At 38.8% G+C, this 10,351-nt stretch overlaps 1 long non-coding RNA gene across 1 annotated transcript; it reads left to right on the top strand.

The window, feature by feature from the left end:
• On the top strand, positions 1-9,924 carry LOC145581619 (uncharacterized). The gene is made up of 3 exons (XR_014099652.1): positions 1-1,363; positions 8,582-8,638; positions 9,721-9,924. It is a non-coding gene; the product is annotated as an uncharacterized LOC145581619 (long non-coding RNA).
• Positions 9,925-10,351: the final 427 nt, after the last annotated feature.

The following is a 10,351-nucleotide window of genomic DNA, read 5'->3' as shown; positions in this document are numbered from 1 at the left end:
TGCAACTCACAAGTCAAGTCACAACTTCAAGACCTTGACATGTAAATTTATCACTTGAAAAGAGATATTAGAAGTACTAGAAAATTCTCCTCCTCTCTAAAACCCAAAACCTATCCTTCCACCGCTAATAGTTCCGTCCCCTGCTTGCCGGCGAAGGGTGGTTTTACCCTTCGTGGCTGCTCTCGTCGGCCTTGTAAGTTTTTTAGTGTTTTGTTCTGGTTTTGGTCAGTTTTGGAGTGGTTTGGGCTTGTTGTTTTTACAAGTTTCTTCCAACGAAAGGAATCGACTACCGGCACCGGAGATGGTAGTTTAAGGACTCTAATGGCGTGGCTGCAAGAGGTTGTTGGTCGATTAATTGAAGTACTTACTTTGTTCAAGCCCTTAGGTTGCTGCTCTAGTTTGATTTTATTATGTTTGTGTGGTCTGTGCTCCTTTAGGGGGTTTCTTTGCAAGGGATTTAGACTGTGGATCCGGTGGTATCTTCCAGTATTTTTTCCCACCCTATTTTCCTCTTGCTCTATTTTCTTTTGGTTTGGGTGTGTTTGAAGGTTTTGCGTTGTTTGCTTTGGTTTTGGTATGAATTGAGAGGGTGTTATGATGTTGGTGTTTGTTGGAATTTATCTGTTGCAAATTTGATGTTGCTTGTACTAGGAGGGAAGGAGGTCCTCTCTGTTAGTGTTGAGGTCCAAGTTTCGAATTGGGGTTTAGGTTGTAGTTACCAAATTCATGTCTTCGAATTAGAGTTCCTTTGTTGGTGTGTGCCATCGGTGAATTGTGGTGGCCGGTGCTTACTGCTTAGATTTAGGGATGATGGAAATTAGAAGTTTTCATAGGAGATCCAAATCAGGATACTCGAGGCAATTCTCAAATTATATTGTTTATTTTAAATGTGGGTTTCCTTTCTTCAATTACGATTGCTAAGGTCGGGTGGATTAGGTTGGGGATTATGGAGAACTCCTCAACCTCGTGTTTGGTGGTGATGGCCAAGATAGACATGATCGATGTTAATCAAATCTTGATGAAGGCTCTTCATCTGGAAATGTTGAGGGAAGCAAGTTCCTCCTTGAAGGTCCGACATTCTCCTCATCAGGAGATGTCTGGTATTAATGAGTTACAAGAGAAAGTCACTCATGGTCAAGGATCCCGAGATGTTTGTTGCTTGTTAGGGCCTTGGGATGACCTTAGCGGCGAGGGTAGGTTCTCGCCTTTTGTGATATGGCAATCAAGTTTTGAAGAGATAGTATTCTACTCACATTATCTTCCATCGACGTGGTTTGTCGGTCTCTTTTCTTCCCCTTTTCAGTTTCCTCCTCTTTCGCGTTTTGGCTTGGGTATCTTATGGTGGCAACTCCGTGATTTACAGGTAAGTTCTAACAATGTTTGTCTTGCAGGTTCGCATTCAACTATTTGCGGGAGTAGTTCCCTCCTTCAAATATGTTGTATAGCCAAAGCATGTAATAAGGTTTTAGTGTGGGTGTCTTGTACATTAGTAGAATCTTAGGTTGTAATACTGTTTTTCGTTAATAGAATCTTTTGTCAAAAAAAAAAAAGTAGACAATTTGGTGTTGATTTAGGTGTTTCTACCCCGCCACGTGGCCCAATGAGAGTGCAACACATGTCACTAAAAGAGTTGTCCAAATGGACTTCCTAGATGTTGACACGTGTCACGCAGATATGGCCCCTGGGAATGGCAGCCTTCAAGGCCCAAATCCCAAGGGAGCCGCAAAACGGCGCTGCCCTAAATCCTAGGTCATCAAACCCTAAGACAGGGCACACCTTTTTAGGACCCTATAAATAGGGAGATTCCCCCATTTATTGGGGCACGTCTTAATCATTACATCATTTATGGCTCTCGAAAACAGATAACACCTGATCTCGAATCCGAGAAGATATTTACTTTCCGCACGTTTTACTCCGAATCCGTACTAACTTAACCTTCGGAGGCGGACCTCCGACCATCCGGCGCTCCGTTGTTTTGCAGGTATAGGCGGCTTCGTCGGACCCAATCTTTGAGTCGTAACTCTCCCAAGGGACACAAAAACACCCGAAACATTTGGCGCCATCTGTGGGGAGAGTACCTCAAAGATGGTTTCACAAGAACCTGTACCGCCTCCAGAGACCAACCGGCCTACGATTGATGCAGAGGTCTATTCGGACCATGACTCTGGTAATGATTGTGAAGTCGAAACCTATGTGGCTTATGATGGGTCATTTATCTCTAAGCGCATCCGTCACAAAGAGAGACGGGAGCGGAACATTGACCAGGAGGGTACAAGCAAGCCCCCTAGACAGCTGTCTGATCAGACTTAGGCGGCAAGATCATCCCCAGTCACTCGAGACGAGCTCATGAAATTCATGACAAGTTTCAAGGGTAAAATCAAGGAATTAATCACCAATAGGACGGCTGCTCCTAGGAAGGAACAATCGGCCAAAAAACTAGCTCAGGCTGAGAAAACAAAGTCAGTCAGGGACCGACAGCCTACTCCTCACCCTACCACGAAGGAGAAGGCTCGGGCCCAGATTGATCTCTCCAAACTCCGTTTCCCAGAAACGGCAAAAAGAAAGGCCATCCGGCATGTGCAGCCGGACGACAACAAAAAGACCTTCTCTGATGCTCGACATTACATTAAGCAAAAGAAGAACCAACAGTTGTCTGAGTCGACATCCACGTCGACTTATCCAAATAGCTTCAAGAATACCTCAGTGAGGAATTCGCAATCTGTGCATGGGACTCCGTCAAGCGGCCCCTCCGTCCACAGGTCCCCATGTAATCAACTCGACACATTATGTGGCCCAGCCATTATACAGGCCTCCTGCTTTGCCCTACATCCAGCCTTCCTTTTTCGGAGGACAGGCGGCATACAATTACCAGCCTATAGACTAGCAGCTTCGGCTATAGAACCTTGGAGAACAACCCTCTACGTTCTCCAGGGAAATAGCCTAGGCCGAACAGCTGGCCAAGGTTAAGAATGTGTTGATAGGGACCTATGGCGATACCTCCAACCCAGAAGATCACCTTCTGGCATACACCTACCTCATGTATTTACAAGGGTTGGATGATGTCGCTGCTTCCCAACAACCCTGAAGGGCATAGCCCAATAGTGGTTCGACATCCTGCCGGCTGGATGCATAAACAGCTTCAAGACGCTTGCGTTTTTGTTTGCTTCCAACTTCTCTATGAATATCCCTGCAAAGAAAACAAGTCTCGATCTGAGCAATGTGCAGCAGGGTGATAGAGAAGGGTTGCCCTCCTACATCAGGCGGTTCAATCTGGTGAGATTCCAGATTTAAAGGATGTCTGACGATGTAGCCTATACAGACTTCTTCAAGGGTCTGAAGGATGGGTCGACTTTCAAGTTTGACCTCGTCCGCAAGAAAATCTTTACCCTCCAAGGAGCCCTGATGGATGCGGAAGCCTATATACAGGCGATCGAACTCTGCTCCTCAAATAAGCAGGCGGACTCTAAAAATTCTGACAGGCAGAAGGAGAGTCGGCTTGCTCAACTGGCTCAAAAACTTGAAGGGAGCAAGAATAAAAAAGAGATCTGGGCAGTTGATAACTCTTATCAGCCGGCCCAGAAGAAGAAAAAAGAATGGAAATCGTACGTTCCAAGGTACGAGTTTAACAAGGACAGTTACTCCATCCTCATGGAGATAAAGGATCGGCTGACCCTAGAGAAGTCGACTCCAATGAAAGGTTCCACTGAAAATCGGAACAAAAACAAACATTGCCACTACCATGAGGACGTCGGCCATGACACCAGCGACTATTTCAGCCTCAAGCGGACGCTTAACCGTCTGGCCGACAAAGGAGTGCTGAAGTCCTATGTGAAGTCCAAAATGACTTCCAAAGCGTATCCGGGGCAGTCCTCCAAAAAGACTCCCCAGCCAAATGGTAGCTCGAACACCGATAAGGAGCCGGTCTACACTATAGCAGGCGAATTCGCCGGAGGTGGCCCGACCATGCGGGGCACCAAGGACCATCTGAGAAATATGGTCAATTCTGTTAAAGAGGGACAGGTGTCTGGCACCATCGCCTTCCTAAAAGTTGTCATCACAGAAAAGGACCGGGGCAAAGTACGCCTGTCGCATGATGACCCTGTGGTCATCGAATGCAAGGTGGCCAACCAAAAAGTTGGCCGCATTTTGATTGACACAGGTAGCTCCTCCGACATCATCAGCTACAAATGCCTTTCCAACCTTAAGTATAAGCTAGATAGCATGCATGATGTCTCCCATCCTCTTGTTGGATTTGGGGGAGGAGTGGTGCACCTAGTCGGACGGATAGATCTCCCCGTCCGGTTGGGAGAAAAGGGCAATGGACGGCACATGACCATCCGGTTTTTGGTGGTTGAAGAGCTGACCGCCTACAATCTCATTCTCGGCCAACCCACTCTAAACGAGTGCAAGACCGTCATCATCCCTTCTCTCATGCTGGTCAAGTATGAGAGGGATGATGGCTCTATTGGCTCCCTGAATAGAGATCAGAAGACGAATATAGAGTGATATCTCTCGGACGTCAAACCTGCGGCTGCAGCAGCTGGACAAGGAAAGGAGCCAATAGACCTCGATGATGTCAAGGATGAACATCCAGCCCCACCAGCCTCAAAGAAAAGGAAGATTGATCAGATGGTGGTGGTCAAAAAAGAAAAGCAATACCAATCACTGAACGGGGAACGGTCAGACGACCTCCGTCCCTAGCCGGCTGGTGAGCACATTGATATTCCTCTGGACGACAACCATCCAGAGCGAACTGTTAAGGTGGGGACGGTTGCTTTCGCAAAGATGGGTGCAGACTTGCACCATCTGCTGAAAGAATTCAAATACATTTTTTCCTTTGAAGTGGAAGAGATGTCAAGCATTAGCCCGAATCTTGCTGTCCATAAACTCGCCGTGGATCCAAAAAGAAGCCCATCCGGCAAAAGAAAAGAAATACGGCGAGGAGAGAACTCAGGCGACAGCTGCCAAAATAAAAACGTTGTTAGACACTGGGTTCATTCGGCCATGTAAATTCCCTGACTGGGTTGCGAATGGTGTGCTCGTGAAGAAGCCGAATGGTACCTGGCGCATGTGCGTTGGTTACACTGACTTAAAAAGAGCATGTCCGAAGGACAGTTATTGTAACACCCTAGAAATTCCTTTCTTTTAAAATACCTGTTTTGCCCTGTTTAACACTTTAAATAGGAATATCTAAGATATTACCGCCACCGTGAAAACGGCTAAGGCAACTATCAAAGACACACAGCGGAAGACTAATTTCAAAACCATTCAAAACAAGTCAACTTGAAAAGTCAACCAACAAAAGTAAAGTCAAACGAAGTAAAATAAAATCAACCTACAACTTGGAACCATTATAGGCCCTTATAAAAACCAAACTAACTTTAAAACTTTTTCATTAGTCATGCATAATAACAATATCATAAATAATCAAAGCAATAAACATATCATATACTTATAGAAACTAGCGTGTTTCTCTCTTCACTCATGCCCATTCATGAACATGCTTCATCACCTGAAATGCTTCTCTCTACTTGTTTCCACTACTCTCCATTAAAAATGGGTCATCATAGGGCCAAGATAAAGACAAGGCCAACAAACACACAAACACACACAATCAGCAAATCTGAGTATATAAGCGTAATTAACACACTAACATATAATTCCCTATCAACACCCACTTACCTCAATGCACCTGTTTACAAGGACACAACATTCAACAACACTTCTCAACTAAACAACTAAATAATTTATTTAACATTGGTTACGCATCGAACGGGTTTCCCACTAACCTTCCTCAAATAAATTGAGGTTACTGACACGGGAGCTAACCGTGCCAGCATCAATAACCACTCGTTGGTGGCGGAATTCCTGCGCATAATAATAATAAAAGGAATGTACAGCGTCCTGTACTTCAGTAGAAGTTATGGTTAAATATAAAACCCCATAACTCCCCCCATATGTTCATACTCAAGGTATATACGTTCCAAGAGTTTTGGTGCGTAATCTCTTTCACTTTACGTTATTTACCGATTATTAAACTTGGTGATGACTCTCAAACCATAATCATTCAATCAACAATAATTATTCAAACAATCAAATATATCAATTTAATTCTTGAATAATTAGTGACCACATAATATTTAATGTTGAACCCCTTTTAATTCTACCTTGGTGCCAATGACACCTTAAACGCATAAAGCGCCACAAATCCTATCCCTTGGTGTTAAAAACACCTTAAGTGCACTAAGGCACCAACATACAATTTATTCCTCGTGTACATAGACACTTATATAGCTCCTTCCTCATGCTTATAGCATCAATAAAAATTATATGAACCATAATAAAATTCCTTTTCAATATTCCAAACCAAATTAAACATTTAGTTTAATTAAACATGCTCTCTAACATGCCACAAATAAATATGTGGTTCATAAACAATACTCCAAACTATAATTTTCCAACAAATACTCCATCACAAATAAATCATGCCTCATTATTCAATCACCGACAACAACCAATTCATAAATTCCATTCCAAATCCAGCATGATACTACTTGTAATCAATTAAATACATTTAGCATGCTACTACATTAATATAATTATGCTAAGTACGCGAACGTACATCAAATAAGCTCTTAAAATAACCGAGTACTCTACAACAATTCCCGAACGAAGTCTCCTACATAAAGGGATAATAACACTATATTAATTACCCTTGTATACACAATTTTCAACACTTAAATTCACTTTAGACAACTTAAAATAATCTGAAAATGGGTCAACCCCTAAATTAAATAATCCCCTCTTTAATGGGTAATTAAACCCTTTCATTGAAATCACAATTCTACTACTTTAAATAAAATTCCAGCAACTTTATTTGATTAAAACTCCCTTAAAAACTTTATTAAAACATATTTTTATGCCCAATTAATAAATAAAATCATTAGGTATACAAAAGCCCCAAATCAATTTGTATAAGAACCCTAAAAGTCAAGTCTTTAATAAATTAGAAACCCTTACTTTAATCATATCAAAATCTGAAAATAATACTCATATTAATAATCTGAAAATATAATTTAAAATCTTTAAAACATGATTTTAATACTAATTAAACAAACTTTGAACAATAAAAACAAAACCCAAACTAATAAATAAGTAAGAAAATAAAGAGGAGGGAGAAGAAACAAAGCCATGTGTGGCTGGCAAGGTGGGTGGCTCGCCGGCGGCAGGGTGCTGGTCGGAGCTCCGGTGACTCGGGCTGCCAGAGGGTGACATGCCAGCAACAACTTCCCAACCCCACCCACAATTCCACTCAAGTGGATTTCTACGGGAAAGCATAAAAAAAAGAAAGAAAAGAAAGAGAAAAAAAAATAAGGAATAAGGGAAAAGAAAAGAAAATGAGAAAAGGGAAAATAAATTTAACTCTTTGTCATTTTGTGTGGGCAAATTTTGGGGGATTGAAGGAGTATTTATAGTGTAGAGTTGTAATACCCCGTATTTTTATGTATTTTTATAAAATATTTAAGTATTAATAAAATGTATTGTTAAGGGCTCAAGTATTTTAATTAAATATTTTAAAGGGTTAAAGTATTTTAAATAAGGTTTTATAAAAGTAAAATATATTTTGGGCCAAACGTTTATTAATTATTAAGCAATGTAAATTATTCCTACATATTCTTATTGGAATAACTCATCCCAAAACCCATAATTTAAGCCCACATCTTTATAAGCCCAAATTTAACCATACACTCTCTACTCTATAAATACACCATGAATCCCCAAAAATTTCCCGCACAAAAAGTTTAGTCTTATTTTCTCCTTTGTTTTATTAATTTATGTAATTATAATTATTGATTTATGGGTTTAGATTTTATTGTTTGAAATTAATTTAATTAGTATCAAATTGTATTTTGATGATTAAACTTTATAATTTCATATTTTATAAATTTCATAATTTTCAGATTTTGTAAATTTTATAACCTAGGGTTTTTAATTTTTGAAAATCACGATTTCAGGGTTTTTACGAACAATTGATTTAGGGCTTTTATAGTAATGATGTTTGAAATTTTGGTGATTATAACTACTGATTATTTTAACTTAATTCCAGAATATTTTGAACACGTAAATCCGTGTTTTAATTCTTAGACTTCCATTCGTTAATATTAATCCCGATTAGGTTCTGAACTCATCCGATTTTGATAAAAAAAAAAAAGTAGTGTTTTCCATGTGGACACAATGTTTTAAGAATACCTTTGGTAGTGAGTACCACCCTCTCGTGGCCAAATTCAGCCTCTAAATATGATTTTCGGGCAGTTTTTGATTTTTAACGAAGTTTTTTTATGCTTTAAATTTTATCCTTGAGTTTTAAAGGGTTTTTGATTAGTTTAAAATGCTGGAATTTTATTTAAAGTAATATAATTGTGATTTTAATGAAAGGGTGTGATTACCCATTAAAAAGGAGTTCAATTAGGGATTTTTAAATAATTTTCAGATTTTTTTAAAGTAGTTTAAAGTAATTTTAAGTTGCTGGAAATTGTGTATACAAGGAGAATTAATATAGTATTATTGTCCCTTTATGTAGGAGACTTGATTCAGGAATTGTTGTAGTGTAATCGGCTATTTTAAGGACTTATTTGAGGTACGTTCGCGTACTTAGCATAATTACATTGATGTAGTAGCATGCTAAAGGTGTTTAATTGATTTCAAGTAGTATCATGCTAGGTTTGGTTTGGAAATTATGATTTGGATGTCATTGGTGATTGGATTATGAAGCATGATTTATTTGTGATAGAATATTGGATAGAAAATAATAGTTTGGAATATTATTTATGAACCACATATTTATTTATGGCATGATAGAGAGCATGTTTAATTAAACTAAATGTTTAATTTGGTTTGGAATATTGAAAAAGAATTTATTTATGGTTCATATAATTTTTATTGATGCTATAAGCATGAGGAAAGGAGCTATATAAGTGTCTATGTACACGAGGAATAAATTGTATGTTGGTGCCTTAGTGAACTTAAGGTGTTTTTAACACCAAGGGATATGATTTGTGGCGCTTTATGCGTTTAAGGTGTCATTGGCACTGAGGTAGAATTAAAAAGGGTTCAACATTAAATATTATGTGGTCACTAATTATTCAAGAATTAAATTGATATATTTGATTGTTTGAATAATTATTGTTGATTGAATGATTATGGTTTGAGAGTCATCACCAAGTTTAATAATCGGTAAATAACGTAAAGTGAAAGAGATTACGCACCAAAACTCTTGGAACGTATATACCTTGAGTATGAACATATGGGGGGAGTTATGGGGTTTTATATTTAACCATAACTTCTACTGAAGTACAGGACGCTGTACATTCCTTTTATTATTATTATGCGCAGGAATTCCGCCACCAACGAGTGGTTATTGATGCTGGCACGGTTAGCTCCCGTGTCAGTAACCTCAATTTATTTGAGGAAGGTTAGTGGGAAACCCGTTCGATGCGTAACCAATGTTAAATAAATTATTTAGTTGTTTAGTTGAGAGTGTTGTTGAATGTTGTGTGCTTGTAAACAGGTGCATTGAGGTAAGTGGGTGTTGATAGGGAATTATATGTTAGTGTGTTAATTACGCTTATGTACTCAGATTTGCTGATTGTGTGTGTTTGTGTGTTTGTTGGCCTTGTCTTTATCTTGGCCCTATGATGACCCATTTATAATGGAGAGTAGTGGAAATAGGTAGAGATAAGATTTTCAGGTGTTGAAGCATATTCATGAATGGGCATGAGTGAAGAGCGTATCATGTTAGTTTCCATAAGTTTATGATGTGTTTATCACTTTAATTATTTATGATAATATTATTATGCGTGGCTAACGAAAAGGTTTTGAATTTGGTTTGATTTTAATAAGGGCCTATAATGGTTCCAAGTTGTAGGTTGAGTTTATTTTACTTCGTTTGACGTTGGTTTGACTTTACTTTCGTTGATTGACTTTTAAGTTGACTTGTTTTGAAAGGGTTTGAAATTAGTCTTCCGCTGTGTGTCTTTGATAGTTGCCTTAGCCGTTATCACGGTGGCGGTAATGTCTTAGATATTCCTAATTAAATTTTTAAACAGGTATTTTAAAAGAAAGGAATTTCTAGGGTGTTACAAGAGTAGGTTATGGTAAATTTTGGGCTTATAAGAATTATAGACTTGGATGATGAAAAATTTGGCCCAAATATAAAAATAGGATGATTAGGTTTGATGTTAAGATGGACAGCATTTGGATTAAATACTTATTGACCCAAATATAAATACTTGTTTTATTTATAAACTAATACTTAAAATATTTGACCCAAAATATATTTTATAATTAAATA

Source organism: Chenopodium album, chromosome 15 (genome assembly GCF_948465745.1).
Source record: "Chenopodium album chromosome 15, dcCheAlbu1.1, whole genome shotgun sequence".
Taxonomy (NCBI): Eukaryota; Viridiplantae; Streptophyta; class Magnoliopsida; order Caryophyllales; family Amaranthaceae; genus Chenopodium; species Chenopodium album.
This window is presented reverse-complemented; position numbering and strand designations above follow the sequence as displayed.